Source organism: Asparagus officinalis, chromosome 3 (genome assembly GCF_001876935.1).
Source record: "Asparagus officinalis chromosome 3, Aspof.V1, whole genome shotgun sequence".
Classification (NCBI taxonomy): Eukaryota; Viridiplantae; Streptophyta; class Magnoliopsida; order Asparagales; family Asparagaceae; genus Asparagus; species Asparagus officinalis.
The window spans coordinates 105084214-105112050 of record NC_033796.1 but is presented as its reverse complement, the minus strand read 5'-3'; positions in this window follow the sequence as shown (position 1 = coordinate 105112050).

Sequence of the window (27837 nt, the reverse complement as noted above, 5' to 3'; positions counted from 1 at the left end):
ACATAACATATATCAATAGAAAAAATCGTATTACTTATCATTCATGCAATTACTTTTCAATCAAAGTAAGGTAGTTGTTAAAAAAAATTTGTAAATTTTTGAATATACATATATAACGTCCTCACTCAGTCTAGGAATTCCTAGCAGATTCTATACATGAATCCTAAGAAATTCTATTCTAGCTCCACAACTCAACACATGATGACCCTAATGATACTGAAACTAGAGCTCTGATATCAACTGTGACGCCCTTGGGGTCACACAAGGCTACAGTCAAAAGTAAAACCAGAGATGTCAAACCTATCATGCACCCACACTGTGCATAAATATGTTTCACTAATCACAGCAATATCCTCTAGTGGAACCAAATATAAGTGCAGGTACAAAATATGCAAAATAAAAGGAATAAATGTAATAGACATGATATAGAAGAGATATCTTATAAATAAAAAAATTATGTCTCAACTATAATACATCTGATATCTGAATAATAAAAATATCTCAACATGAATCAATTAAAAATTGTACTAAGGCCAGAACTTACCTGAAAATAAAACTCTAATGTCTAGATAAAACTCAAAACTACAGTGGAGTCTCCACAAGTAAAAATACGCGACAGCGACTATGCCAGAATTTACTTGAAAAGTAATTTAAAAGAAAAAGAATAACAACAAGAGTGTCAGAGCGCTACAGCAAGATTACCTCCATCTGCCCCAGAGAAAGGGCTGCTAGATAGAATGAAGGCTCTATCTATTAAGTATAGTCTACCTAGATTCATTTTTCCCGTATGTAATGGTATTAATACTTAGAAATCTACAACACGAGACGTAATATGTCGAGTGCAATAATCCAAATAAGGAAACCCTCATGTATATAACATATGTCTCAGACTGTAGATACCTAAATGTCAATACTGAACTATACAAAGAAACATCACTAGAAAATAAAATACCATAATGGACATCAACATATAATTTCATGTACTCACAAGAGTAAGGTGTATATATATATATGCATGATTGCGTACACATTCACGTCTTTCTGGGCTTTTCTGAAAAAATCAACCGTGATTCACTATTTATCACCCGTGACCACTTCAATTCTCTCTCTCCCTAAAAAAAGGCCCAAATATTCCTTAATCAAGCATCGGAAATCCTCCTCCTAACTCCGCTGATGATCGACCAACTCCGTCGACAAACTCTCTCGAGGTCGACCAACTCCGCCTTCAGCTCCTCCTCCCCCGCGATCTCGCCGTCGACTATCGTCATTCGAGTTCAGCCCTCCTCCTTCGCGATCTCACAGTCGACCTCCTCCTACGCCTTTAGCCCTCCTCCTCTGCTAGTGAAATATGTATTTTATCACTGAGCTTGGAGAAAAGTTTTATATTGTACAGGATAAGCTTCCCCTGCACTTGGAGTTAGTTCTACAACTCAGTCTAGGCACATAAATTTATAATACAGCAAAGACCATGACCTAATTTCTCAAAGGGTACCTAATTTGTTGATTTTTAGGAGGAGGATTTTTTATGCTTGATTCAGGAGGATTTAGGGCTTTTTTCAGGGAGAAAGAGAATTGAAGTTGTCACGAGTGATAAATTGTGAATCATGGTTGATTTTTGCAGAAAATCCTAGAAAGATGTGTTTCACTTCAACTCTTTGCAAGATTTTAATTTTATCGCATTATCATGCAACACAGACTACCTTGAAGGTATCCTAAACAATATACATGACTCATTAGTCTCATTGTGATCTTGGTGCGTAACATGAGTGCGGGATGGCCTACCATATAGGTATCCTAGAAGACGCCTCACGAGCCTCATCGCACCCTCGCGCGGAACGGACTACTAGACAAAGCATCCAAACCCAACTCAATGGCCTATTCAAATGGAATTTCGACGCACTACCCAACATAGTACTAAGTCGAGCCCATCAACGATATTCATCACATGTATAACTGTATAAATCTGGCATAGCGACGCACTATCTCATATAGTACTGAGCTGAGCCCATTAACGATATCCGACATATGTATAAACTGTACTCATATAGTACTAAGCTGAGCCTATTAATGACATTCGACATATGTATAAACTATATAAGTATGGCATATCGATGCACTAGCATATGTATAAACTATATAAATATGGCATATCGATGCACTATCTTATATAGTACTGAGATAAGCCCATTAACGATATCTGACATATGTTTAAATTACTCCAACTTAAGTGAAATCATTCAACACTTGTCAAATCCCCTTTGAGATACTTATGTGTAACACGACATATTCATGACTATACGTGTAACATCAAGTGGCTCATAACTCCGCGAACGCATCTCAAAATGGCGCAACACAGCTCCACAAAATGAGCAGAAAAACATACAGGACTTCTGTTAGTAAAACAAGAAAATCTTTCTCTAGGAAAATTATTTTTATAAATGGTTTTCTGTTTTGAAAACTAGATTCACCCTTATTTTAATTGGCACAAGTTTGATTTAGTTTGGTATTTATTTGTTATCTCAAATCTCAAAATAAATATTATACATATGCAACAGTTTTTCTGCAGGATATGTGGGTGGTAAAAAGAACATATCTTTCTCTATACAAACTCTTTTTAATAATAGTTTTCTGTTTTAGAAACTACATACATATAGCTTTCATTTGAAACTAGTTTGGTTAAATTTGGAATTTACTAGCTATCTCAAAATCTCAGTTAAAATTTATATAAGTGCTGTAATTTTCTGTAGAAAATATATACTTAGTACATCTCTTAAATTTCTCATATATAAATGAAATTATGAATAACCCTAATGGTCATGATCATAATACTATCATAAACAGCAAGAAAATATTACTAATCTAGCATTCATTTAAGTTTTAACATAAAAAAATCTAATTTTTTAACATCACAAGTTAAGATTAAACATGAAAACACATATTAAATATCTAAACTAGTTATTTAACTATAAGGATGGGTTTGGATGAAGATAATCTTGCTACAAATATCGTTCTAAGCCTCTAAAATAAACAGCAAGCAATCCACGAGCACAAACAACCCGTTCTTCCTTTTCACACCTCGAAGATCTCGCCCTCGTGTCGGTATTGTGCTTCACAAAGCTCTCAAAATTCATAAGAAAAAGATCTAGAGTTTTTGAGGGGAAATGGTGGCTGCTAGGATTCATATGTATGATAAAAGAGAGGAATTTTTTTGAAAAAAATAGGTATTTATAGAGGCAAACCGAAACAAAGCTGTTTGATCTGAACCAGGGAACCTAGTCTGACTAGGAAAACAACCTTCGGTATTTTGACCATAACTTTTATGTCTAACTTCGGAATAAGGTGATATAAGATTTTTTAGAAATCTATTGAAGATACCTACAACTTTTGTTTTTTACGTTTTTCTAGATTCTAAATAAAATAATTCAAAAAAGGGTTTCTTGATATCGCCTGCTTCGGTACGTAAAATACATATACTTGTAACTGGATAATTCAAAAAAGGGTTTCTTGATATCGCCTGCTTCGGTACGTAAAATACATATACTTGTAACTGGTCGTTTTTTCTAGATTCAGGCTAGTATTTGTGTACATAATATCACTTCTATATTCATATATATATATATACATTGAATTAATCTTAAATCAATTCCTAGCATACTCAAACATCAATAAATATAATTTTTTCATAATGTAACACATTTATTATTATTTATTACAAAATATTCAAAATTTTAGGGTTTTACAACTAACCTGTATATTGATTTTGCTATTTGAAGGGTTAAGCCAGTCTAATATATGAAATTACATGCACATTATGATTCATATTGGATGAGCTATCCTATTATGCGGAGATCAGTCACTGATTATTTTATTATGCTCAGACAGTCACCGGTGTCATGGAAAACAATGAAGGAAAGCACGGTCTCGAGATCATCGACAGAGGCTGAATATCGAGCCATGGCATCTACGGCTAGCGAGCTTGTATGGCTGAAGTCTTTATTGACTTCTCTTTTGGTGGTCCATCGTGAACCGATGAAGTTATTTTGTGACAGTCAATCTGCTATCCAACCTAGTTTTATATAGGCAGACCAACCATATTGAAATTGACCGTCACTATATTCGCGAGCAGATTCAAACAAGAAACATTGTTACAGCTCATTTACGTTCTCAATTCCAACTAGCGGATACTTTTACAAAGGCGTTAGTGAGGCCACAATTTTAATTTTTACTAGGCAAGTTGGGCATCTACGATATACATGCGCCAACTTGAGGGAGAGTGTTTATTTGTATATATTTGGTTATTCATAATTAGGAGATATCCTGCCAGATTTAGGAGTTACCTAATTACCTAGACTTTACCTAATTACCTAGACTTACCACGTTTAGGACTTACCTAATATCTCCCTGGTAGCTTTAGGAATCATTGTTAAATATACATGAACGTTTTGTACAGAATTCATGTATTAGAAATAAAAAGGAATTACTTCCAATCTTACATATTTCTTCAGTCTCCCCCATTCACCTATAAATTAGCTTCGTTCATCCTACTCTCCAAGCATCAGATTTCAGGTTGTGACAAATTTTTAGTAGAAAGATTATGGAGGCCGCAAAGAAAATGAAGGCAACATTAATTGTCTCAATCGTCATCTTCTCCCTATTTGCACCGAGCTCTGCTAGCTTTGGTTCTTGCTATGAAGCATGTTATCTAGATTGCTCAGTCTCCAAAAAACATCCCGCACTCGATTGCGCGGCATATTGTTTGGGGAAGTGTATCATTCACAAAGAATTCACCGAAAAGGTTTTCCCCCTCATTCTATAAAATGTTTATAGCAGAACTAATCATATCTCTATTCTTTTACTTTAACTTATTTATTATCTATTTTATTTTTGCCTTTGATTTTTGAATTTTGATTATTTCTTATTTCCTTTTGTAATCAGACCACGGAGGGAGAAGATATTCCAAGGGCCACTCAAAGAGTTGAACCTAAAAATTGAATGAGTTTCAAACTTTAATTTTGCCAGAGAGCTGAGGAAGGATAAGTTTACGTACAAGCATAATAAAATGTTCCAATTAACGTCATTTAAATTTGAGCAGTTTAGATTGCGCTTCTGACCGCTCCGTTCAGAATAGCATTGTAGGCTGTCTAAAAATCACAATAGATAGTTGATCCCTATCAAAACACCGATGATGGAAGTTACAATCTGACGACTTCCAGAAGGCTACAATTTGAGGACTTTCACGTAGAAGGTTACAATCTGACGACCTTCACAACAACTAATGAAAGCCCCAATTCAACAGCCTTCACAATCAACATCGGGAGTTACGATCTGACGACTCTCATATTTTCAAGGAGCCAAGACAAAGATTACAAGAGGACGATCTGTGCAAAGCTCTAGCAAAAGAGACTACAAATTGACGGTCTCTTCATATTAGAATGCAGATATCTCTCAAACCGTAAGGAATTTGGCCAAACGGAGGAAGGGAACCGAAGCCTTCGGCTCGGTTCGGATGGCCCCGTCTCGTCGAGATAGCCGATTTTCATATGTAATTCGTTCAATTCCGACGTACGGTTTGAAAGTTATGACCTGTTCTTCGTAGCAAGTTGTGTTCTGAAGTCCGTCTGCAAGACTGGACTTCGTCAGAACATTGGACTTAGCCTGAAGCCCGCCAAGCCCGCCTAAGGTTCGCCTCTGCATTACAGAGTCAAAACGCCCAGGCTTAACTCTGCGTTTTCAACATCAAAACGCAGAGTTAATCTCTAAAACAGCACAACTGTGCGTTTTCAGCCTTTAAACAGGCTCAACTCTGCGTTTTCAGTCTAGAAACGCAGAGTTAATCTCTAAAACAGCACAACTGTGCGTTTTCAGCCTTTAAACAGGTCAACTGTCCGTTTTCGGCTCAACTGTGCGTTTACAGGCCCAGCTATGCGTTTTCAGCTCCAGCTGTGCGTTTTCAGCTCCAGCTGTGCGTTTTCAGCCTTAACTGTGCGTTTACAGGCCCAGCTGTGCGTTTTCAGCTCCAGCTGTGCGTTTTCAGCCTTAACTGTGCGTTTTCGGCCCCAGCTGTGCGTTTTCAGCCTCAACTGTGCGTTTCAGGTCCAGAAACGCACAGTTCGAGCCCAGAACGCTGTTTTCAGCGTTTAACTCGTTCAAGCACGATTTGAACGGTTCCAGAACCGTTTTCTCCCCAAGATTTTAGGGGATCACTACCCTATCATGGAGAGATTTATGGGGAGCAGTTAGACCCCATTAAACCCTCATTAAAGAGATACTTAAGGGGGCGGTTATACCATTAACCCCCTATAAATACCTCAAAACTCAACTGAGTTCGGGGCTTCTTTTTTTGGGGCAGCAAAGAAGCGATCTGCGGCTTTTTGGCTCTGGGCTTTGGGATCCTTCTTTTTGGGCAGCAAGGGGGAGATCGACGTTCATCCTCAGCAACGATCGACCACAGGAGCATTCCCTTGGCTTATAACCGACTTTCGGTTCAAATCAACTCTTTTTCAAGAGTTCAAACTCGTTCAGAGTTATCAACTCGATCAGAGTTCAAAACTTGCTCTGCAAGTTCTTCTAAAACTCGTTCAGAGTTATCAACTCGATCAGAGTTCAAAACTTGCTCTGCAAGTTCTTTTAAAACTCGTTCAGAGTTATCAACTCGTCAAGAGTTATTTTCCAAAACTTGCCACGCAAGTTCTCCACAGCGTCAAATCGTGAGGAGAAAATCACGTTCCAGTGAATCAAGACGTTCGGATCGTCAACGAGAAGCAAACTCGACGCGAGCATTCGAGGGAGGCATCTCATCGCCACCGTGAAGAACCCAGAATTAAACAAAGGGGAGAATCAAATTCATTCTCCTCTCTTTTGTAATCGGAATCGAAATTGTAATTGATTTTGAGAAGAATACAAGTCAATTTTTCTTTCATTGTCTTTTTACTGCAAATTTCCAACAAACAAAAGATGGCGACTCCGCTGAAATTTGTTTGTTTGTTGGAAATTTGCAGTAAAAAGACAAACATAGAGGAATTCGTCTGATTTATTTGGCTGACATTAGCCTCCCTCTATTTATTTGGAACCATGTCTTGGCTATAAACATAGAGGAATTCGTCTGATTGAATTAGAACGCACGGATAGATTTCTTGCGTTATTGAGCCGAAACGCAGAGTTAAATTCTGCGTTTAAGAATTCTATTAATGCAGACGCACAGGCGGACTATAACGCAGAGCTGAACTCTGCGTTCAGAAGCTCAAACGTCACAGACGCACAGGCCACATTTGGCGGGCATTTGGGCCTATGGTGCCGACCCGATTTGACAGCTCATAGCTGTCTATAAGTAGACCGCTAAGGGTCAAATCAAAAGTCACCCGACTTTTTGCCTCCCCTCTTTCTGAAGATATTTAACGAAGCCTCTTCGTTCTCAACTCCGGTGATCTTGCTCGTCTTCTCCGACTCTCTTCCATGGGTTCCAAGAAAAAGGCTGCTCCTCGCCCAAGATCTCCTGCTGCAGCAGCGCCGCCATTTCAGGTTCCACCCGTCGGTGGTAAGTGTCGCCCTTTTTGGCCGTCAAACTCGCTTCGGCGAGTTCTTTGAAAAACCCTAGATGGGTTGCCGTCAAACTTGCTTCGGCGAGTTCTTTGAAAAACCCTAGATGGGTTCTTGCGAATGAGGAAGATGACTCGTTTTACTATTGTAACGCAGAGTTAAGATTCTGCGTTTTGAATTCGAAACGTCAGAGGCTTGACCTTTGCGTTTATGAAATTTTAACGCCAGGCTTGAACTATGCGTTCGAAAACTTAACGCAGAGTTTAACCTCTGCGTTGATGAAAATTAACGCCAGGCTTTAACTGTGCGTTCGAAAGCTTAACGCAGAGTTTAACCTATGCGTTGATGACAATTAACGCCAGGCTTTAACTGTGCGTTCGAAGACTTAACGCAGAGTTTAACCTTTGCGTTGATGAAAATTAACGCCAGGTCTGAACTGTGCGTTCGAAAACTTAACGCAGAGTTTAACCTCTGCGTTGATGAAAATTAACGCCAGGCTTTAACTGTGCGTTCGAAAGCTTAACGCAGAGTTTAACCTATGCGTTGATGACAATTAACGCCAGGCTTTAACTGTGCGTTCGAAGACTTAACGCAGAGTTTAGCCTTTGCGTTGATGAAAATTAACGCTAGGTCTGAACTGTGCGTTCGAAAATTTAACGCAGAGTTCGACCTTTGCGTTAATGAGCTTTAAACGCCAGATCTGAACTGTGCGTTCGAAACTTTAACGCAGAGTTCGACCTTTGCGTTGATGAACTTTAAACGCCAGATCTGAACTGTGCGTTCGAAACTTTAACGCAGAGTTCGACCTTTGCGTTGATGAACTTTAAACGCCAGATCTGAACTGTGCGTTCGAAACTTTAACGCAGAGTTCAACCTTTGCGTTGATGAACTTTAAACGCCAGATCTGAACTGTGCGTTCGAAACTTTAACGCAGAGTTCGACCTTTGCGTTAATGAACTTTAAACGCCAGATCTGAACTGTGCGTTCGAAACTTTAACGCAGAGTTCGACCTTTGCGTTGATGAACTTTAAACGCCAGATCTGAACTGTGCGTTCGAAACTTTAACGCAGAGTTCGACCTTTGCGTTGATGAACTTTAAACGCCAGATCTGAACTGTGCGTTCGAAACTTTAACGCAGAGTTCGACCTTTGCGTTGATGAACTTTAAACGCCAGATCTGAACTGTGCGTTCGAAACTTTAACGCAGAGTTCGACCTTTGCGTTGATGAACTTTAAACGCCAGATCTGAACTGTGCGTTCGAAACTTTAACGCAGAGTTCGACCTTTGCGTTGATGAACTTTAAACGCCAGATCTGAACTGTGCGTTCGAAACTTTAACGCAGAGTTCGACCTTTGCGTTGATGAACTTTAAACGCCAGATCTGAACTGTGCGTTCGAAACTTTAACGCAGAGTTCGACCTTTGCGTTGATGAACTTTAAACGCCAGATCTGAACTGTGCGTTCGAAACTTTAACGCAGAGTTCGACCTTTGCGTTGATGAACTTTAAACGCCAGATCTGAACTGTGCGTTCGAAACTTTAACGCAGAGTTCGACCTTTGCGTTGATGAACTTTAAACGCCAGATCTGAACTGTGCGTTCGAAACTTTAACGCAGAGTTCGACCTTTGCGTTGATGAACTTTAAACGCCAGATCTGAACTGTGCGTTCGAAACTTTAACGCAGAGTTCGACCTTTGCGTTGATGAACTTTAAACGCCAGATCTGAACTGTGCGTTCGAAACTTTAACGCAGAGTTCGACCTTTGCGTTGATGAACTTTAAACGCCAGATCTGAACTGTGCGTTCGAAACTTTAACGCAGAGTTCGACCTTTGCGTTGATGAACTTTAAACGAAGGCTTCGGTTCGCTTCCTCCGTTTGGCCAAATTCCTTACGGTTTGAGAGATATCTGCATTCTAATATGAAGAGACCGTCAATTTGTAGTCTCTTTTGCTAGAGCTTTGCACAGATCGTCCTCTTGTAATCTTTGTCTTGGCTCCTTGAAAATATGAGAGTCGTCAGATCGTAACTCCCGATGTTGATTGTGAAGGCTGTTGAATTGGGGCTTTCATTAGTTGTTGTGAAGGTCGTCAGATTGTAACCTTCTACGTGAAAGTCCTCAAATTGTAGCCTTCTGGAAGTCGTCAGATTGTAACTTCCATCATCGGTGTTTTGATGGGGATCAACTATCTATTGTGATTTTTAGACAGCCTACAAGCATGTAACGTAATCTTGTATCCTCTATATAAGCATCTCGTATTTTAGACATTTTCAAATTTCACTTGGTGAGATCTCAACAGAGAAATGGGGCAGACTTAAGTGACTAACTAATATCAAGGCTTGGGAAGCATTTACGATGATTAATTTGGAGTGTATGTCAACAAAATCCCTTTAAAAAATTTTAAGGAGGGGCGCGTGATAAATTTTAAAATCTATGGATTATTGTAGATTATTTGATATTTTTTAGATTATGGATAATTATAAATTGATTAAGATTATCAAATATCTTATTATCATAATTTTCTAATCATGGATAATTTTAGTCTGATGATGATGCTTAATTAAATATAGGATGGGAGAAACATGACAATTTTTTATCCATGTGTTAGTCCTTTGTGCAGTTATTATTACAAGTGGTTTACCAATTTCTCATTATTTATGAGGGATAGATTCGTTTAACTCAGACCTTTATGAGGGATAGATCCGTTTAACTCAGACGTTCATTCCTCCCCATCCGCCAAATCTATCAAAAACACAATCAACAAGATTTTATGCGAGCATAATATAGTGACAAAATATTTAAAACCTCGGTAAGTTTGAGAATTTTAGAAATCCAACATTATACTTTAATTTTTCACTTAACTACGTAAAGGAATCATTACCCCAAAATTTGTAGTGACAAGCACTATCCATCAAGGTCAATATGAAAATTACAAACAACCCCTTTTGATAAAAAGCAATGCCAATATCCGGAGAGGAGGCCGGCAATAAGACGAGAGAGGACGGCAAATGATCAGTTAAGATCCAATGGATAAAATAAAGTCGAGTCGAAGAATCGAAGGATATCCCTATAAAAATTCTGATAGCCGAGAGTAGCAGCAGATCAAACACATGTAGGTGAAAACAAAGCATACCAATTTTTGGGCCATCGATCTCAAAAAAATCTCCAAGCACCAAATAAGCACGTGCCACAACCAGTACGTAGGCAGGGAAATAGTAAAGCGCCGAGTAACCAAAGAGGAACAAGCACAATGGCAACACCCCTCTTAGATGGAGGTGCGGGGTACGATGGTAATTTATTTAACGGGCGGGAGTGCTTGTGGAGAATCCCCAAGGCAACAGCAGTGAGGAGTAAGAAAGACCGAAGATTCTTAGATTCGAGAACTTGCTCTGATACCATGTAGAAACGTAAGAGAGAAGAAAAATTTATGTTCTCGTTGATTATGAAGAATAAGCTTAGAACTTTGCTATTTGGCTCGCGTGAATGAGCTTGGACGGGCTGGGCCTTCTTAGCCCCAGATTATACAGGTTTGAGTTTGAGCCTGGTTGTTTGGATTCAAGTGCTTACCAAACCAAACCCGTTGGCCCGACGTGCTAGGCTTCAGGCCAGGCCAAACCTTAAATTTTTTTATTTTCTGCTTTTTAACTAATAAAATAAATTATTAGATTGAAACTAATTTGTACGCATATGAATTGTAAAAATAATGTAATCGACATAATATTTTAATAAATAATTATTGAGAAGGAAAATAAATTTTAATTATAATTAATAAAATATAATATTTTTCTAGTATCCAGCTCATATATTATATACTATATATATAATATATATATATATAATATATATATATATATATATATATATTAGAGAGAGAGAGGAGAGACGAGAGAGAGAGAGAAGAGAGAGAGAGAGAGAGAGAGAGCAAGACTCCTATCAACTTAAGTGATGTCCACCAAAGTTTGTAGCCACACATTTATTAATATAAAACACATTTTTATATAATACATGGATCCCTAGGCAAAATATGAGTGTTAAAAACTTTGGTGGACACACTATTCCCTATCCACTTAAGTTGACACAAGTTTTCACCTATATATATATATATATATATATATATAATATATATATATATATATATATATATATATATATATATATATATATAATATATATATAATATATATATATATATATTATATATCATATATATATATGCCCACACAGAACACTAGTATGGTACACGTGCGATGCATGTGTAACCACTTTCATGTTTATATGTAGGCCCTAAGTTTTTATTGCCTTGATACTTTTTTTGTATGTGACATTTATTTGAAAGATGTTATAGATAATATATGTTAGGTTTTGATTGAATGACTTTTAATTAGCAATTTATGCTTGTTCTCAGAAAAGATATTTGACTTTTTATTAGTTGGTGATATAAATAGACGTTATAGGGTTATAAATAGGTTCATAAAGAACTCTCATTTGGCATATGAAAAACCAGGATATTGTAGAAGTATCATATAGAAAAATCACAAACATACCAAAGCAAACTATGCCTAGAAGAAAGTTAAAATTATAAGGAAATCTAATAGACAAAGTCTTCAAAAAACATAAGAATACCACAAATTAAATGAGGTAGATGAAATTATTTAATTATTTGTCCACTTAATATAGCAGAATCATATCTGATTTAAGTTTGACATAAACAGACAAAGGGGAGCTCAATTTGAGCACCATTCATGGATTCAAAAGGTGCATCTTAAACAAACTGTACAGTACGGTTTGACACATATAGGAGAGGATTGCTTGTTCTTGTTCTCATGTTCCGGTGGGGTTAATGGGATCATTGATGGGGAAAGTAAGTTAACACAAATAAAACAGCATATTTCCTATCCGCTCAACATGGCAATAAAAGCTCATAATATAATGATCCAAACAGTACATCTGCAATTGAAGCTTTAGCAAAATAAATTGTTAAACTATGGTTCCACCCCCCTCTAGTTATGTGTCTCATTCATGAATCATAGCTTGTTATTTTCATATTTTAATTTCACTTAGTTATAAATTTACTTTATTATTTTCATACTTTAATTTCACGCTAGGATGATAATAAATAGATAATTATTCCTCTTTAACATTCACTTTTAATTTTAAATTTCATATCTTAAGTTTTATTTTTCAATTGTTAAAGTAAGAGAGAGAGAGAGAATCTTGGGTAAATTTCCCTTGAGTTGAATATTGAGTGTGCACATATATTTATACAAGTAGAGGAGTGTGAGGTTTGTTCTCCCAAACAATGTAGGACTAAAACCCACTACAATATACTATTATCAACAGCCCCCTTCAAACTCATGTTGGATCAAACACAGTGAGTTTGCGTACAAAAAACTAGAACCGATGAATAGGTAAGGCCTTTATGAAGAAATCTGCAAGCTCGTCAGCGGATGAAACATAAGGAAGTAGAATTGTCTTGTCCTTGATAACTTGGTGACGGACAAAATAAGCATCGATCTCAATATGTTTGGCCATTTTATGAAATACTAGATTATTAGTAATCTGGATGGCACTCTTATTATCACAGTAGAGAGGAGTAGGGGTCGTAACAGAAATGTCGAAATCACTAAGAAGACGACGAAGATGAATAATCTCTTTAGCTGTTGTGGACATTGTACGATACTCTGCCTCAGTACTGGAAAGAGCAATAACATCTTGTTTCTTACTTCGCCAGGAAATAAGGAAATCACCAAGAAATATATAATAATCTTTGGTAGACTTTCTGGTAGTTGGATCACCGGCCCAATCAGCATCAGAATATGCACAAAGCTCTAACTTAGATGTAGCAGGAAACAAAAAAGAGCGAGTGCTAGTACCCCGGAGGTACCGAAGAATCCGTAATAAGACAGCATAGTGTATAGAACGTGGGGTACCAAAAAATTGACCAACAATACCAACAGCATGAGAGATATCTGGTCGAGAGACGCACAAATAGACCAACTGGCCAACAAGATGTCGATATCGGGTAGGTGTTGGACCCTAGAGGGGGGATGATTAGGGTCAAGAGGCTATAATTATGCAATAAAAATTAAGACAAGCAAACCACAATATTCTAATGCAATTAAAGTAGAGGAGATAGGGTTAGGAATCGTTATCCTTTGATGCGCGATGTGTTAACGAGTTTCGGTCCGCTGACCTACGTCCCCGCTCCCCACTCTCGAAGAGAAATCCACTACACAACCCGGTTTGGAAGCCGGAACTTCGTCTACACAGCGATCCCCTCACAATCTCACACTACGGAACTTCGTCTACACAGCGATCCCCTCACAATCTCACACTACACAGTTGATCTCACTAGATCACACTTCCTCACAGTTGATCTACACAAGATCACACTCACAAGATAGTAGAAATGGTGTAAGACTCTCTCTTTACAACGTCCCTATGGCAAAGAGAAAGAGTACAATGAAGCTGGGAAGTGAACACACACAAAAACTCAAAGAAACAGGTTTTGAAAATATTGCTCAAGAAAAACAGCATCTCTGGTTTTTGCAAAAGCTAGGGCATTGAGGAAGAAGAAGGGTATGGGTTTAAATAGGAAAAACCACCTATTTCAAAAACATAACCTAATCTCCCCAAAGAAGGAATAATCTTCCAACAGACTGTGCCGAAGATCGTGTACAGTCAGCACAGGAACCCAGGCAAAAGACCATTGAAAAAGACCATTGGTCGACCGACAGAATTTTCGGTCGACCGCGAGCCAGATCTGAAAACGAGAAATCAAGCAGAGACTTCTTCGGGCGACCCGACCGATGGAAATTTTGAGCTCTCGGTCGACCGCACCGGTCGACCGACAAACTCTCTGCTGCCCACTGAGGAATGAACACAGGTGCGGTCCACTGGTCCGGTCGACCGCATTCTGATACATTCAAAAATACTAATTTTGACACACTTAAACAACTTGTAAAATATTCATTTGACTTCTGAAAATTTTGAAACTTTGTAAAATGTTTTTAATACTAAGAACAAATTGTTTAGAAAAGGAATTTTGCAAATAAGTCCTCATACTTGTGAGAAATAGTATTTTATGAAAAACGCTTAAAAAACATAAGTATGAAAATGTGTGTGTGATATCCCAATAGCTTCAAGTGAAATCGATAACTCCTTGCCTACATTCTAGCACTAGAAAGAAAATAAAAACAAGCTAATATCCTCACATAGAATACAATTCTTGAGTCTTGATATAGCTTGAGTTGGATGAAGCTTCTATATGAATTTGTTGTTCTTAAAATATCATTGCTTCATCACTATGCCTCCTCCTCCTTTGGATATCATTGTTGTAGCGCATATTCCATCCAATCCTTCATTTGTGGCACTAACACGCTTGATAAATTAATTTACTATATTTGCACTCAATAAGCCATTAGTACCGATAATGGTGGTTATAAAACATCATCAAAACATAAGGCAATAAGCCATTAGTACCGATAATGGTGGTTATAAAACATCATCAAAACATAAGGGCTAACAATCTCCCACTTTTTGATGATGACAACCAACCATTATATAAGAGCAAAAAAGGAAATATAGCTTATAGATAGGTGATCCCCCTATCTATGAGCTCCCCCTAAATATATGCAACAAATGAGGAGATTTCTCTCCCCCTAAATATATGCAACAAATATCTAGCAGATGAACGTCAAAAAAAAATTATTAAACGACTGCAAAGCAATAAGGCCAAGATTTGACAAAAGAACGAAGCGTTAAAAATTTTATTGGAAGGAAAATAGCCCTAGCTCTGATACCATATTAAAGTAAGAGAGAGAGAGAATCTTGGGTAAATTTTCCTTGAGTTGAATATTGAGTGTGCACATATATTTATACAAGTAGAGGAGTGTGAGGTTTGTTCTCCCAAGCAATGTGGGACTAAAACCCACTACAATACACTATTATCAACATCAATGTATAGGATAGGGCAAGTGTGTTGCACGTGAACAATTGAAGTAATGTTCAATAGATATGATATTTAATAAAAACTAACAATTAAAATTTAATGAACTAACTAATTTAAACAAAACTAATAGTACTAATAACATAATAATTTTATACGGTTAATACTAATAAACTAATAATTTAGTAACACGAATATTAATAAATGAATAATTTATTTGAACTTATAATTTTAGTAATAATATTTAATTTTAAACTAACAAATAATATTAACTAAAGTAAATTATTTAAATCTAATTTATTAATATTATATAAATATTAGTTTTAACTAATAAATGTTAATTTAATAGATAATTGATAAGCTAAAATTAATAAAATAATTCGATGTTGCTTATATGTATATTTATTTGATATTAATTTGCAAATACTTAAAGTATTAGTTTAAAGCATGAATTTTTTGAAAGCAAAAAAAATAAATGTAGAAAGTTCTGTGATATTGAAAGAGCTAAAAGTGATCAATAGAATTCCGAGGGGAAAAACAAAATAGGTCTGATGCAATTTCACCTTGCAAAAATTGAGCATTCCTTAAATTAAATGTGTCACTATTATCCTATTTGAAGTATCAATGTCATGAAACTAACAAACAGTCGAGATCATCATTTATTAAAAAATCATAAATTTGAAAAGCTACTCGATATCGAAAGAACTAAAAGAGAGCACTATAAATCCAAGAATAAAAACAGGAAACAAAGATGCCCGAATCATACCCACCTTGCCAGAAATGCTGAGCAAAACATATGTAATTTTCAAGCTTTTATATCCTCGTACCTATATAAATCTCATAGTTTCAATTTATTAATGAATAACACTTGTGACAGATAAATTAGATAAAGACAAGATATTTTTTACAAAAAAAAAGAGAACGAATTATTATAAAGAAGATGCTTTTAATCCTGGACACAAAAATTCATCATAAATAATGATAATTAGTATGTCCTTTCCTACAAAATAAGTCATGAGAATGACACACATATAAATTATTCTCAAGATTTATAATTCATAAGTATAAAACCCCGTAAAATATAGTGAATGAATTCTTATTTTGAAATATATGTTTATATCATAGATGAATGAGATAACAAGTGTTTGGGGATCAAACAAGTGTATTTTATATGAGAGAGATCAAGTGTCAAGACCAACACACACACAACATGCACAAACAGGAGAAAACCTACACGGTCGAACGTGGTAGTCGACCGCCANCAGTGGCAGGAGGCCTCTGTTTCTTGCGCGGTCAACCTTAGCAGTCGACCGCTGGGAGTTTTACCAGTTTTATTTTTGCGGGTCAGTTTGGGTTTTCGGGTCGGGTTTGTGGACTCATATATATTGTTGTAATTCGTGAGAGCCTCTTCTTCATCTGAGAAAAACCCTAGCAGCATCCTCCCTCCCTCTTTCAAACCTTATCTCTTTCTTTGGGCGTTTCTTGGTGGATTTTGAGGAGTTTGAGCGAGGTCCAGCGATTTCCAGGGAAGGAGAATGTCTTACAACATTGCTAAGAGTAGTTCATCACCCCTCAGGCGAGTTTCATCTTGCCATACCCATGTTTCTAATTATTTCTAATGATTTTTCATATGATTTGTGAGCCTAACATGTTATTTTATATACAAAGATTGATCTATATATAATATGTTACAAGAAGAACAAGTTTTTAGCTAATAAAGATCACTCATGATTTTTCTTAATACAGATCTGGATCTGAAATTGTTTCTAACTAGAGTTTTTGAAAGAAAAATAATTGTTTTCGAAGGTTTTGACACAAATACGTATGTTTGATTATGTTTAACTTTGCCTATTATGACTAATCTATTTCTCACATGTTTCTTGATGTAATATATCATGTGTATAAGGTTGATAGTGGTTATAATCGTCACACACAAATTTTTGAATCAAAACCCTCATGATAGAACATGTAGGGGGATTTCAAAACCTGTGCGGTCGACCGTGGCGGTCGACCGCCGTGCACACAACAGAAGTAGTAATCTTCTTTCTCTTGTGTAGTCGACCGTGGAGGTCGACCGCTGGGGGCGCAGATGAGCAGAACCCTTCTGCTCGCTACACGATCGATCAGGGATGTTGACGGTCGACCGTGAGCCCTATTTTTGTGCATGCCTTGTTGTTCACGTGTGAGTTGTGTGGCTGGCATAATATATGGGTTATATGTGTTTGATATACACTGAGATTTATATACATGAGTTAATTACAGACATTAGTTTTAGATTTATTCCCCGGGGCATAAGGGTGAATGGTATATATGTGATTTCTGACACTATTTGCTTTTTACAGTCCTCGTGTTGGACTATAAGCTATCAAGTCTTTGTGTTGGACTATAAACTATCAAAGTCCTCGTGTTGTACTATAAGTTATTAAAGTCCTCATGTTGGACTATAATCATCAAAGTCCTCATGTTGAACTATAATCCACTACAGTCCTTGTGTTAGACTTTAAGCTATTGCATATCATATTTTGGATATTTATTCATTTCAGACCACGAGTTGAGTATATATTTGACATATGACAGGTCATTGAAATTTTGGTTGGCGATGAAGTTATTTCTCCACGTTATAGCTTTTGGATTTGATATTTAGCTATTTACAATTTAAGCAAAGGGAGACGTAGCTATGCTTGTGTTGTAAATTTATAAACATCAAACCTCTATTTTATTTTCATAGTTGATGTTTGGCTATCTATATGTATTATCAGATATTTTCTTATCCTTCTAGTCCTTTTTCCCTTGGGGTTAGTTGATATGTTACTCTCTATATGCTCTGACGCTTGTTGTTTCCCCACTTTCAGGTAACGAGCCAGGTGCACGCAGAGTCGTAGCTTGATGGAGTCACTCTAGTTATTATCTATAATTTCTACTAGTGGTTTATGTCAGAACTCCACAGTAGATGTATTTATAAGACATTTAAGTATTTATTCTAGTTTTGTAAAGGCAATGTGCCTTAATATAAGTTCAGTTGATTTCTTATATCGAGACATTTGTATTCAGATCAGATGTTTTCTTTTTAGAGACTTATCCATTTATATCAGTGGAAATGATTATTCTTCTGAATATTTGTTGTTTAGTACTCCTTCTGTATATTCTTTATTACCTGTTCTGTACTTACACCTATTGTTGATTCCACTAGATAGATAGTAATTGTGATGGTGAAACATGTTATTACACGGTGTAGTGCGTGATAGGTTTGACATTCTTAGTTTCACCTTGGACTGCAGCCTTGTTGAAACTAGGGATGTTACAGTTGGTATCAGAGCTCTAGTTCTAGTATCCTTAGGATCATCCTGGGTCGAGTCGTGGAGTTAGAGTAGAGTTTCTTAAGATTCGTGTATAGAGTCCGCTAGAAATTCTAGAATGAGTGAGGACGTTATATACGCGTATTCAAAAATTACAAATATATTTTTTTGTGATATTAAAAGTATTTGAGTGAATGATATATGATATAAATTTCTTATATGTTTTGTTCGAGGACCTACAAACTTATCTCTATATGCTCAGATGGCAGGACATGCTAGACCTCGTACTCGGAGAGTTGGTCAAACAGAGCCGTAGCAGGCTCCACCAGCACCACAGCAGGCTCCACCCGAGCCGCAGCAGGTTCCTCAGTACTTGATAGACTTAACCACCCGAGCCGCAGCAGGTTCCTCAGTACTTGATAGACTTAATGGATCCCATAACCATTAGGATGGCAGCACTTGAGGAGCTTGTGACGAATCACATCACACCACCAATAGTTCCACCACTAGTAGCACCAGCTATTCACGTTGTGAAGGATTTTTTGGAGGTCACGCCCTCACCTACCACGCAGACAGTTGCGGATAGAGCAGCAGAGCAGGAGACTTAGCTCCACCTAGTAGAGAGATACCAGAAGATGAGGGCACAAGAGTTTTAGGGATCATCAGATTCTCTTGCAGTACTTAAGTGGAAGGAGGACGTAGGCAACATTCTCGATGTACTTAATGTGACATCAGTTTAGAAATAGAGACTGGCATCTTACAGTCTCAAAGGAGATGCGGAGAGATGGTATCGACTACAGTTCACTTCAGATTAGAGAATGACACTCACCTGGGAGGATTTCACCTACTTCTTCGATAAGCAGTATATCTCTTCCGCGGCATGGGACGGGAAAGAGCTTGAGTTGTCCAGATTGTCTCAGGGAGACATGTCAGTAGCTAACTTTGAAAGCAAGTTTATGTGCTTACTTCATTTCACGAGCATGTGGCAGATTAGAGAGCGTCAGGCTCAGATATCTTTAGCAGGACTTCGCCCTAACCTTCATCGATACCTCGTTTCTAGGAGGTTTTATTTAGTTTGAGAGGTAGCAGATGCTGCCACTTCTCAAGAGAATGAGTCGGTTATGTTCCAGAAGGATAACGAAGGGAACACTAAGGAAAAGGGCAAGAATAAGATGCCTTTTTTAGGACCCCAGCAGTAGCAGCAAGGCCCTCATAGGAGAGGACCCCAGCAGGATCAGAGAGCACCTCAACAGCGCAAATTCCAGGGTACTTGTTTTAAGTGTCACAAGCTTGGCCATAAAACATCAGAGTGTCGTAGTGCACCAGCAGGAGCCCAACAAGGAAGAGGGCAGAATCAGCAGCAGAACAGATTTCAGGGTCAAGGTCAAGGCCAACAAATGAGATTGGAGGCACCGCCAGTGGTACCAAAGATTAAGGAATAGGTTCGTGCAGTTCAGGAGGTTCATCAGGGGCAGGTATTTCTATATGCTCCACCTCCAGCAGCAGAGCAGCTTTGAGCTACAGGCAGGGTGTATGTAGTGGTTCCTCGTGATCATGGCGCTAGCGGGGCCATAGTGGAGGGTATGTTCTCCGTAAACTCCTTTCCAGCACGTATTCTTTTCGATTCGGGGGCTTTCCACTCTTTTATATCTTATGCTTTTATGATTAGACTTCAACTCATAGCTCAACCTCTAGATGTTTCTCTGTCAGTTTCCACCCCACTAGGTGAGATGTCGCTCTTGGAGAGGATTTGTAGGAGGTGTATTATCAGCTTAGATGAGTCCAAGTTTGTTATAGATCTGATAGTGTGGAGAATGTCAGATTCGATGTCATTCTTGGTATGGATTGGCTATGTTCCTACCATGTTAGTATCGAATGTTTTGTAAAAACAGTCAATTTGCGAGCGTCCGATAAGTCCGAGTTAGTTGTGGCCACCTCTCAGGGGAACCAGTTTGCGGAGTCATTACTGGCATACATCGAGAAGGTGATGCTTTGGAATAAAAGTGCGAATATATGCGAGACTAGTGTTGTCTCAAATTATCATGATATCTTTCAGGACATACCTGGATTGCCTCCTGTGAGAGAGGTAGGATTTTGTATTGAGTTACAGCTAGGCACAACCCCGATATTCCGAGCACCCTATCGCATGGCACCTGCTAAGATAAGAGAGCTACTGACCCAGTTGGATGAGTTGTTAGCTCAGGGCTTATTTCATCGGAGCCATTCTCTGTGGGGAGCATCGGTCCTCTTCGTGAAGAAAAAGGATGGTAGTATGCGATTGTGTATCGACTACCGGAAGTTGAAGAAAGTCACTATCCAAAATAGATATCTGTTACCCCGGATTGATGACTTGTTCGATCAGCTGTAGGGAGCCTAGTATTTTTTTGAAGATTGATCTTTGTTTTGGTTATCATCAGTTACGGGTTCAGGAGATGGATATTCCCAAGACCGCCTTTATGACTTGATATGGGTCCTTCGAGTTTTTGGTCATGCCATTTGGATTGACCAATGCACCTGCGGTATTCATAGACTTGATGAATCAGGTCTTCCGTCTATACTTGGACAAGTTCGTAATTGTATTCATCGATGATATTGTTATCTAATCAAGATCGGAGTCAGAGCACGAGCAGCATCTACGATTAGATTTGCAGACTTTTAGGGAGCATCAGCTATATGCTATTTTTAGCAAGTACGAGTTTTGGATTTCGTTGTAGGGTTGCCGAAGTCGAAGAAGGGGAACGACTCAGTTTGCGGAGTCATTACTGGCATACATCGAGGAGGTGATGCTTTGGAATAAAAGTGCAGATATATGTGAGACTAGAGTTGTCTCAAATTATCAGGATGTCTTTCAGGACATACCTGGATTGCCTCCTGTGCGAGAGGTAGGGTTTTGTATTGAGTTGCCGCAAGGCACAGCCCTGATATCCCGAGCATCCTATCGCATGGCACCTGCTGAGATAAGAGAGCTACTGACCCAGTTGGATGAGTTGTTAGCTCAGGGCTTTATTCTTCGGAGCCATTCTCCGTGGGGAGCATCGGTCCTCTTCGTGAAGAAAAAGGATGGTAGTATGTGATTGTGTATCGACAACCGGGAGTTGAATAAAGTCACTATCCAAAATAGATATCCTTTACCCCGGATTAATGACTTTTTCAATCAGCTGTAGGGAGCGTAGTATTTTTTTAGAAGATTGATCTTCTTTTGGTTATCATCAGTTATGGGTTCGGAAGATGGATATTCCCTAAACCACCATTCTGACTTGATATGGGTCCTTCGAGTTTTTAGTTATGCCATTTGGATTGACCAATGCATCCGCGGTATTCATGGATTTGATGAATCAGGTCTTCCATCTATACATTGATTTTTAAGGCAGCTAGGAGGATCATATTCCACTGATAGAGTTTGCTTATAACAATAGTTATCAAGCGATAATTTGTATGGATTCGTATGAGGCATTATACGTGATAGAGTTTGCTTATAACAATAGTTATCAAGCGATAATTTGTATGGATTCGTATGAGGCATTATACGAAAGGCCCAGTAGATCCCCTATATATTAGGCAGAGCCAGAGGATAGCTTGTTACTTCGACCAGAACTTGTGAGATAGACTACCGAAAAGGTAGCATTGATTAGGGAGTGTATTCTAACCGCTCAAAATCGGCAGAAGAGTTACGCGGATCACAAACGTCGACCTTTGGAGTTTCAGGTAGGAGATTTTGTTATGCTGAAGGTATCGTCGATGAAGGGCGTACAGCGATTTGGTAGATGGGGAAAGCTTGCCCCGAGATATATTGGCCATTTTCAGATTGTGGAGTGAATTGGGGCTGTTTCTTATAGACTAGACCTTCTAGCATCAATGTCTAGTGTGCACGACATATTTCATATTTCTATGCTTAAGAAACACTTACATGATGAGGAAAGACAACGAGTATTCGATGCTCCAGAGATCGAGCTTCGGGACAATTTGACTATGATTGAGATCTCAGTTTGTATACTTTCTAAAGAAGACAAAAAACTTAGAAACAAGGTAATTCCTTTGGTGAAAGTTCAATGGAACCGGAGAAGATCTAAGGAGATTTCTTGGGAGCGCAAGGAGGATATGCGTCGCGACTATCCACGCATATTTGAGCAGGTAAATTGTTTGGATTATGTTTTCTTATGTTTTATGATAATTTTGGATAGTCATAATTATTTTTAACACTAGAATGGGGTTATTATCACTTAATTCTTAACCATTTTGTATATATGATATATATATATGGTGGGGTTCCTTGTTTGGATTTTTCGCCCGACGTACTAACTCCATTTTGTTAGGGATTAAGGCGTGAACACTCTCATTTTAGACTTGTTAACTTTAGATATTACTATGTTCATATCTAAAAAATTTATGCTATGAGATGTGTATGTGGGAACTTAACTATTCTCGACGTGCTTTTCTTGTATTATTAATTTTTAAGATACGATTTTGAAATTTCGAGAAGGAAATTCTTTTAAGGGGGAAAGAATGTAAAACCTCGTAAAATATAGTGGATGAATTCTTATTGTAAAATATATGTTTATATCATAGATGAATACGATAACAAGTGTTTGGGGATCATATAAGTGTATTTTATATGAGAGAGAACAAGTGTCAAGACCAGCACACACACACAACATGCACAAATAGGAGAAAACCTACGCGGTCGACCGTATCGGTCGACCGCAGGGCGCCTCCGTCTCTTGCGCAGTCGACCGTGGTAATTGACTGTTGGGAGTTTTGCTAGTTTTATTTTTTCGGGTCAGTTTGGGTTTTTGGGTCAAGTTTGTGGACTTATATATATTATTGTAATTCGTGAGAGCATCTTATTCATCTGAGAAAAACCCTAGCAGCCTTCTTCCTCCCTCTTGCAAACCCTAGCTCTTTCTTTAGGTGTTTCTTGGTGGATTTTGAGGAGTTTGAGCGAGGTCCAACGATTTCCAGCGAAGGAGAATGTCTTACAACGTTACTAAGAGTAGTTCATCACTCCTCATGTGACTTTCATCTCGCTCAATTCTATACCCATGTTTCTAATCGTTTCTAATGATGTTTTCATATAATTTGTGAGCCTAACGTGTTATTTTATGTACAAAGATTGATCTATATATAATATGTTCCAAGAAGAACTAGTTTTCAGCTAATAAAGATTACTCACGATTTTTCTAAATACAGATCTGGATCTAAAATTGTTTCTAACTAGAGTTTCAAAAGAAAAATAATTATTTTTGAAGGTTTCGACACAAATACGTATGTTTAATTATATTTCGCTTTGCCTATAGTGACTAGTCGGTTTCTCACATGTTTCCTGATGTAATATATCATGTGTATAAGGTTGATAGTGGTTATAATCATCGCACAAAAATTTTTGAATCAAAACCCTCGTGATAGAACCTGTAGAGGAATTTCAAAACTTGCGCGGTCGACCATGACGGTCGACCGCTGGGTGCACAGATGAGCAGAACCCTTCTGCTCACAGCGTGGTCGATCACGGATGTTGGCGGTCGACCGTGAGCCCTATTTTTGTGCATGCTTTGTTGTTCACGTGCGAGTTGTGTGGCTGGCATAATATCTGGGTTATATGGGTTTGATATACACTGAGATTTGTATACATGAGTTAATTACAGACATGAGTTTTAGATTTATTCCCCGATGCATGAGGGTGAACGGTATATATGTGATTTCTGATACTATTTGCTTGTTACGGTCCTCGTGTTGGACTATAAGCTATGAAGTCTTCGTGTTGGACTATAAACTATTAAAGTCCTCATGTTGGACTATAAGTTATTAAAGTCCTCGTGTTGGACTATAATCATCAAAGTCCTCGTGTTGGACTATAATCCACTACAGTCCTCATGTTGGACTTTAAGCTTTTGCAGATCATATTTTGGACATTTATTCATTTAAAACCATGAGTTGAGTATATATTTGACATATGATAGGTCATTGATATTACGGTTGGAGATGGAGTTATTACTCCATGTTATAGCTTTTGGATTAGATATTTAGCTATTTACAATTTGAGCTAAGGGAGACGTACATATGCTTGTGTTGTAAATTTCAAAACAGCAAACCTCTATTTTATTTTCACAGTCGATGTTTGGCTATCTATATGTATTATCAGATATTTTCTTATCCTTCTAGCCCTTTTTCCCTTGGGTTGGTTGAGATGTTACTCGCTATAGCGCTCTGATGCTCATTGTTTCCTCACTTTCAGGTAACAAGCCAAGTGCACGGAGAGCCTTAGCTTGATGGAGGCACTCTAGTTATTATCTATAGTTTCTACTAGCAGTTTATGTCATAACTCTATAGTAGATGTATTTATAAGACAGTTGAGTATTTATTCTAGTTTTGTAAAGGCAATGTGTCTCAATATCTGTTCAGTTGATTTCTTATGTCGAGACATTTGTATTCAGATCAGATGTTTCCTTTTTAGAGACTTATCCATTTATATCAGTAGAAATGATTATTCTTCTGATTATCTGTTGTTTAGTACTCCTTTTGTATATTCTCTATTACTTGTTTTGTACTTACAGCTATTGTTGATTCCACTAGATAGATAGTAATTGTGATGGTGAAACATATTATTACACGGTGTAGCGTGTGATGGGTTTGACATTCTTAGTTTTACCTTGGACTATAACCTTGTTGAAACTAGGGGCGTCACAATAAGAATGACATGCATATAAGTTGAGGAATGAGAAGTATACAATAAGAAGGAAAATTGCTTACTTTAGAAAATTACCAACATCAATATAAGTTCAGCTCTACTACGTCTCTACCAAACCGTAGAAGAAGTAATCTTAATCTATATCAACAATGATGCACACTCTTATGTGAAACCAGAAAGTATATGTTCAACGTTTTTAGCATATATTGATGCTCTCATTGACAATGCATATAAATTTAACTTCAATATATAAACTAGTAATTTCAATTCAAAGTAGTCATTTTCTCAAAAATCAAGTTCTAAACTTTTTCATACCAGCTTGACGGCCACTTCGACTATGATCCGTATATTAACATCTGCACCTATAAAATTAGACATTAAATACACAAAATGCTCATAAAGAAAAGCTTAAGGATAGCTAATATCGAGATTCAACTCACTGATATACTTCTTGCTGAAGGATCCACTCCCAATCTTCCCTTTTTTCATGGTAGGAAACTGAGTAAGAATGAAGCGTTCATGCTTATATAGAAGAGCAAAAAAATTCTGTTATAAGTTTCATGGCTAAAAAGATTTTTTATGATGAAGAGGAGATGAACCGATGAAATGAACAGTAATTTGAATTCAATTCAGAGAAGGCATTGATGATGGTAAAATCTTTAGAGAGCATAATTGTGATTATTAAATTTTGAGAGGGTAAAAAAGTGAAAATTGCATTAGTAGAGAGGAGAGTAAATCATGTAACACCTGCATTAAAAGAGGCTAGGGAAATCGATTGCAAAGTGATGAAGATTAATGAATATAATTAAAGAAAATTGAAGTTATGGGTAGTGACTAAATACAAAATTGATAGATAATTAAGAGTTTAGGAATGTGAGGAGGCTAAAGATAAGTGCTTAATTGAATAAAAATTATATTTTTATAATATTAATTGTATTTTTATAATAAAAAAGTTTACCTAGCTCATACTACGCCCCACACATAACCCCCTAATTATTGAGTATATAATATTACACTACATTATTGCAGATAGTTCTTTGTTTTTGATATAATGAATAGGATAATATTGTTAGTAAAATTAACTGTATTTTAATATAGTATAATTTCAACCTACTCAATGGTGAACATACCATGCCACAAACATAAACCCAATTAATATGCCACACCACACACATAACCCTCAAATTATAGAATATACAATATTACACTACATTATACATATTTCTTTGATTATGATATAATGTGTAGTATAATATAATAAGAATATAATGTACAATACAATATAGCTACGGAAATTTAATAATTAGTAAGACTTTCTATATTTTAGTATAAAAATAGATATATTGAATAATAATAATAACTAAGTTGATTAAATAAGATTGGGGGTTATGAGAAGAATTTGAAGGGTTATAATTTATTTATGTAATGTATATAAGATTGGGGGTTATGAGAAGAATTTGAAGGGTTATAATTTATTTATGTAATGTATGCAAGTGATCATGTATGTATGTGATGTGATTATAGAATTTGAAGGGTTATAATTTATTTATGTAATGTATGCAAGTGATCATGTATGTATGTGATGTGATTAGTTATGCATGTTTTCATTTTATATTTATATGTGCATGTATGTGGTTTGAAGGGTATTTTTGAAAGAAATGTTTTAACATACAAATACACTTTTATAATAGTATTAGATATATAAGAAATATGGAGAACCTTGATACCAAGTTTTTTCATTGAACTTGGTAGTGAGGGGGGCAAATCTGGACCCTACATCATACCTTGGAGATTGAGCCTATTTATTTGATTAGGTGAATAGTGATTAAGGCTCTCTCTCTCTGAGGCGTGATGTAGGGGCCAGATTTAGCCACCTCACTACCAAGTCCAATGGAGAAACTTGGTACCAAATCTCTTCATATCTTACATGGATCCCTAGGTATCAACAATGGTAAGAAAGTTTGGTGGATGGTCCACTTAAGTTGACATAAGTTTCTACACACACACACACACACACACACACACACACATATACATATATATATATATACATATACATATATATATATATATATCTATATTATATATATATATATATATATATATATATATAATTATATATTATATATATATATATATATATATATTATATATATATATATATATATATATATATATATATATATATAATGTGTGTGTATATATATTATATATATAATATATATATTATATATATATATATATATATGTGTGTGTGGTGTGTGTGTGTGTGGTGTGTGTGTGTGTGTGTGTGTTAATTATATATACAATTATAGAATTTCTTGTGAACGTTTAGACTTATATATTAAATTCCAAAATTTGTGAATAAACAACAATAT